We start from the raw sequence: 6,406 nt of genomic DNA, 5'->3' as shown, positions 1-6,406 counted from the left end.
CTCCGAGGTAGCTGCTGCTGAACCGGAAGTGTCCTGTCAATCAACCTTAGCCTCCAGCAGAACCACAGTTGCTGTCTCTAATTCTGCTGCAGCCAGGCTAAGATCACCTAGAGATCTTTTTTCTGGGTTGCGCAGAAGTCACTGCCATGCTGGAGGCCTCCTCTCTGGGCAAGGCCTCAGTTACCTCTGAGGAGAATGCCTTTTCTAACTCTGAGGTAGCTGCTGCTGAACCGGAAGTGTCCTGTCAATCAACCTTACCCTCTAGCAGAACCACAGTTGCTGTCTCTAATTCTGCTGCAGCCAGGCTAAGATCACCTAGAGATCTTTTTTCTGGGTTGGTGCAGAAGTCACTGCCATGCTAGCGGTCTCCTCTCTAGGTCTGAGTTGAATTCCTTTGCTAACTCCGAGGTAGCTGCTGCTGAACTGGAAGTCTCCTGTCAACCGGCACTGCAACCGGGATTGCTGTCTCTGATTCCGCTGCCGCCAGCCAGCCTAAGATCACCTGGAGGTCTTCTTTCTGGGCTGCCTCAGAAGTCACTGCCGTGCTGGAGGTCTCCTCTCTGGGCAAGGCCTCAGTTACCTCTCAGGTGAATTCCTTTGCTAACTCCGAGGTAGCTGCTGCTGAACCGGAAGTGTCCTGTCAATCAACCTTAGCCTCCAGCAGAACCACAGTTGCTGTCTCTAATTCTGCTGCAGCCAGGCTAAGATCACCTAGAGATCTTTTTTCCGGGTTTCCGCAGAAGTCACTGCCATGCTGGAGGCCTCCTCTCTGGGCAAGGCCTCAGTTACCTCTGAGGAGAATGCCTTTTCTAACTCTGAGGTAGCTGCTGCTGAACCGGAAGTGTCCTGTCAATCAACCTTACCCTCTAGCAGAACCACAGTTGCTGTCTCTAATTCTGCTGCAGCCAGGCTAAGATCACCTAGAGATCTTTTTTCTGGGTTGGTGCAGAAGTCACTGCCATGCTAGCGGTCTCCTCTCTAGGTCTGAGGTGAATTCCTTTGCTAACTCCGAGGTAGCTGCTGCTGAACTGGAAGTCTCCTGTCAACCGGCACTGCAACCCCGATTGCTGTCTCTGATTCCGCTGCCGCCAGCCAGCCTAAGATCACATGGAGGTCTTCTTTCTGGGCTGCCTCAGAAGTCACTGCCGTGCTGGAGGTCTCCTCTCTGGGCAAGGCCTCAGTTACCTCTCAGGTGAATTCCTTTGCTAACTCCGAGGTAGGTGCTGCTGAACCGGAAGTGTCCTGTCAATCAACCTTAGCCTCCAGCAGAACCACAGTTGCTGTCTCTAATTCTGCTGCAGCCAGGCTAAGATCACCTAGAGATCTTTTTTCCGGGTTTCCGCAGAAGTCACTGCCATGCTGGAGGCCTCCTCTCTGGGCAAGGCCTCAGTTACCTCTGAGGAGAATGCCTTTTCTAACTCTGAGGTAGCTGCTGCTGAACCGGAAGTGTCCTGTCAATCAACCTTACCCTCTAGCAGAACCACAGTTGCTGTCTCTAATTCTGCTGCAGCCAGGCTAAGATCACCTAGAGATCTTTTTTCTGGGTTGGTGCAGAAGTCACTGCCATGCTAGCGGTCTCCTCTCTAGGTCTGAGGTGAATTCCTTTGCTAACTCCGAGGTAGCTGCTGCTGAACTGGAAGTCTCCTGTCAACCGGCACTGCAACCGGGATTGCTGTCTCTGATTCCGCTGCCGCCAGCCAGCCTAAGATCACATGGAGGTCTTCTTTCTGGGCTGCTTCAGAAGTCACTGCCGTTCTGGAGGTCTCCTCTCTGCGCAAGGCCTCAGTTACCTCTCAGGTGAATTTCTTTGCTAACTCCGAGGTAGCTGCTGCTGAACCGGAAGTGTCCTGTCAATCAATGGCGGCCTGCACTGCAACTGCCATTGATGTCTCTGATTCTGCTGCAGCCAGCCTAAGATCACCTAGAGATCTTTTTTCTGGGTTGCCGCAGAGTCACTGCCATGCTAGAGGTCTCCTCTCTGGGCACGGCCTCAGATACCTCTGAGGTGAATTCCTTTCCTAACTCCGAGGTAGCTGCTGCTGAACTGGAAGTCTCCTGTCAACCGGCACTGCAACCGCCATTGCCGTGTCTGATTCCGCTGCCGCCAGCCAGCCTAAGATCACCTGGAGGTCTTCTTTCTGGGCTGCCTGAGAAGTCACTGCTGTGCTGGAGGTCTCCTCTCTGGGCAAGGCCTCAGTTACCTCTCAGGTGAATTCCTTTGCTAACTCCGAGGTAGCTGCTGCTGAACTGGAAGTCTCCTGTCAATCAACCTTAGCCTCCAGCAGAACCACAGTTGCTGTCTCTAATTCTGGTGCAGCCAGGCTAAGATCACCTAGTGATTCTTTTTCTGGGTTGCCGCAGAAGTCACTGCCATGCTGGAGGCCTCCTCTCTGGGCAAGGCCTCAGTTACCTCTGAGGAGAATGCCTTCTCTAACTCTGAGGTAGCTGCTGCTGAACCGGAAGTGTCCTGTCAATCAACCGCCTCCTGCACCGCAACTGCCATTGCTGTCTCTGATTCTGCTGCAGCCAGTCTAAGATCACCTAGAGGTGTTTTTTCTGGGTTGGTGCAGAAGTCACTGCCGTGCCAGAGGTCTCCTCTCTGGGCACGGCCTCAGATACCTCTGAGGTGAATTCCTTTGCTAACTCTGAGGTAGCTGCTGCTGAACTGAAAGTCTCCTGTCAACCGGCACTGCAACCGCGATTGCTGTCTCTGATTCTGCTGCCGCCAGCCAGCCTAAGATCACCTGGAGGTCTTCTGTCTGGGCTGCCTCAGAAATCACTGCCGTGCTGGAGGTCTCCTCTCTGGGCAAGGCCTCAGTTACCTCTCAGGTGAATTCCTTTGCTAACTCCGAGGTAGCTGCTGCTGAACCGGAAGTGTCCTGTCAATCAACCTTAGCCTCCAGCAGAACCACAGTTGCTGTCTCTAATTCTGCTGCAGCCAGGCTAAGATCACCTAGAGATCTTTTTTCTGGGTTGCCGCAGAAGTCACTGCCATGCTGGAGGCCTCCTCTCTGGGAAAGGCCTCAGTTACCTCTGAGGAGAATGCCTTTTCTAACTCTGAGGTAGCTGCTGCTGAACCGGAAGTGTCCTGTCAATCAACCGCCTCCTGCACAGCAACTGCCATTGCTGTCTCTGATTCTGCTGAAGCCAGTCTAAGATCACCTAGAGATCTTTTTTCTGGGTTGGTGCAGAAGTCACTGCCATGCTAGAGGTCTCCTCTCTAGGTCTGAGGTGAATTCCTTTGCTAACTCCGAGGTAGCTGCTGCTGAACTGGAAGTCTCCTGTCAACCGGCACTGCAACCGCGATTGCTGTCTCTGATTCCGCTGCCGCCAGCCAGCCCAAGATCACCTGGAGGTCTTCTTTCTGGGCTGCCTCAGAAGTCACTGCCGTGCTGGAGGTCTCCTCTCTGGGCAAGGCCTCAGTTACCTCTCAGGTGAATTCCTTTGCTAACTCCGAGGTAGCTGCTGCTGAACCGGCAGTGTCCTGTCAATCAACCTTAGCCTCCAGCAAAACCACAGTTGCTGTCTTTAATTCTGCTGCAGCCAGGCTAAGATCACCTAGAGATCTTTTTTCTGGGTTGCCGCAGAAGTCACTGCCATGCTGGCGGCCTCCTCTCTGGGCAAGGCCTCAGTTACCTCTGAGGAGAATGCCTTCTCTAACTCTGAGGTAGCTGCTGCTGAACCGGAAGTGTCCTGTCAATCAACCGCCTCCTGCACCGCAACTGCCATTGCTGTCTCTGATTCTGCTGCAGCCAGTCTAAGATCACCTAGAGATCTTTTTTCTGGGTTGGTGCAGAAGTCACTGCCATGCTAGAGGTCTCCTCTCTGGGCACGGCCTCAGATACTTCTGAGGTGAATTCCTTTGCTAACTCCGAGGTAGCTGCTGCTGAACTGGAAGTCTCCTGTCAACCGGCACTGCAACCGCGATTGTTGTCTCTGATTCTGCTGCCGCCAGCCAGCCTAAGATCACCTGGAGGTTTTCTGTCTGGGCTGCCTCAGAAATCACTGCCGTGCTGGAGGTCTCCTCTCTGGGCAAGGCCTCAGTTACCTCTCAGGTGAATTCCTTTGCTAACTCCGAGGTAGCTGCTGCTGAACCGGAAGTGTCCTGTCAATCAAAATCAGCCTGCACTGCAACTGCCATTGATGTCTCTGATTCTGCTGCAGCCAGCCTAAGATCACCTAGAGATCTTTTTTCTGGGTTGCCGCAGAAGTCACTGCCATGCTGGAGGCCTCCTCTCTGGGCAAGGCCTCAGTTACCTCTGAGGAGAATGCCTTTTCTAACTCTGAGGTAGCTGCTGCTGAACCGGAAGTGTCCTGTCAATCAACCGCCACCAACACCTCAACCGCCATTGCTGTCTCTGAATCCTCTGCCACCAGCCAGTCTAAGATCACCTGGAGGTCTTCTTTCTGGGCTGCCTCAGAAGTCACTGCCGTGCTGGAGGTCTCCTCTCTGGGCAAGGCCTCAGTTACCTCTCAGGTGAATTCCTTTGCTAACTCTGAGGTAGCTGCTGCTGAACCGGAAGTGTCCGGTCAATCAACTGCCGCCTGCACAGCAACCGCCATTGCTGTCTCTGATTCTGCCTCAGGCAGTCTAAGATCACCTAAAGATCTTTTTTCTGGGTTGCCTCAGAAGTCTCTGCCATGCTGGAGGTCTCCTCTCTGGGGAAGGCCTCAGTTACCTCTGAGGTGAATTTCTTTGCTAACGCCGAGGTAGCTGCTGCTGAATCGGAAGTGTCCTGTCAATCAACTGCCGCCCGCACTGCAACTGCCATTGGTGTCTCTGATTCTGCTGCAGCCAGGATAAGATCACCTAGAGATCTTTTTTCTGGGTTGCTGCAAAAGTCACTGCCATGCTAGAGGTCTCCTCTCTGGGCAAGGCCTGTTACCTCTGAGGTGAATTCCTTTGCTAACTCTGAGGTAGCTGCTACTAAACCTGAAGTGTCCTGTCAATCAACCGCTGCCTGCACCGCAACTGCCATTGCTGTCTCTGATTCTGCTGCAGCCAGTCTAAGATTACCTGGAGGTCTTCTTTCCCGGCTGCCTCAGAAGTTACTGCCGTGCTAGAGGTCTCCTCTCTGGGCAAGGCCTCAGGTACCTCGGAAGTGAATTCCTTTGTAATTCCGAGGTTGCTGCTGCTGAACTGGAAGTCTCCTGTCCTGTCAATCAACCGCCGCATGCACCCAACAGCCATTACTGTCTCTGATTCCGGTGCCGCCAGCCAGCCGAAGATCACCTGGAGGTCTTCTTTCTGGGCTACCGCAGAAGTCACTGCCGTGCTGGAGGTCTCCTCTCTGGTCAAGGTCTCAGTTACCTCTCAGGTGAATTCCTTTGCTAACTCCGAGGTAGCTGCTGCTGAACCGAAAGTGTCCTGTCAATCAACCTTAGCCTCCAGCAGAACCACAGTTGCTGTCTCTAATTCTGCTGCAGCCAGGCTAAGATCACCTAGAGATCTTTTTTCTGGGTTGCCGCAGAAGTCACTGCCATGCTGGAGGCCTCCTCTCTGGGCAAGGCCTCAGTTACCTCTGAGGAGAATGCCTTTTCTAACTCTGAGGTAGCTGCTGCTGAACCGGAAGTGTCCTGTCAATCAACCGCCTCCTGCACCGCAACTGCCATTGCTGTCTCTGATTCTGCTGCAGCCAGTCTAAGATCACCTAGAGATCTTTGATCTGGGTTGCTGCAGAAATCACTGCCATGCTAGAGGTCTCCTCTCTGGGCAAGGCCTCAGTTACCTCTCAGGTGAATTCCTTTGCTAACTCCGAGGTAGCTGCTGCTGAACCAGAATTGTCCTGACAATCAACCGCCGCCTGCACCGCAACTGCCATTGCTGTCTCTGATTCTGCTGCAGCCAGCCTAAGATCACCTTGAGTCTTTTTTCTGGGTTGCTGCAAAAGTCACTGCCATGCTAGAGGTCTCCTCTCTGGGCAAGGCCTGTTACCTCTGAGGTGAATTCCTTTGCTTACTCTGAGGTAGCTGCTGCTAATCCTGAAGTGTCCTCTCAATCAAACGCTGCCTGCACCGCAACTGCCATTGCTGTCTCTGATTCTGCTGCAGCCAGCCTAAGATCACCTAGAGATCTTTGATCTGGGTTGCTGCAGAAATCACTGCCATGCTAGAGGTCTCCTCACTGGCCAAGGCCTCAGTTACCTCTGAGGGAATTCCTTTGCTAACTCTGAGGTACCTGCTGCTGAACAGGAAGTCTCCTGTCAATCAACTGCCACTGACACTGCAAACGCCATTGTTGTTTCTGAATCCGCTGCCTGAAGCCATTCTAAGATCACCTAGAGATCTTTTTTCTGGTTTGTCACAGAAGTCACTGCCATGCTGGAGGTCTCCTCTCTGGGCAAGGCCTCAGTTACCTCTGAGGTGAATTCCTTTGCTAACTCCGAGGTAGCTGCTGCTGAACCAG

Source organism: Urocitellus parryii, chromosome 1 (assembly GCF_045843805.1).
Source record: "Urocitellus parryii isolate mUroPar1 chromosome 1, mUroPar1.hap1, whole genome shotgun sequence".
NCBI classification, from domain to species: Eukaryota; Metazoa; Chordata; class Mammalia; order Rodentia; family Sciuridae; genus Urocitellus; species Urocitellus parryii.
This window is presented reverse-complemented; position numbering follows the sequence as displayed.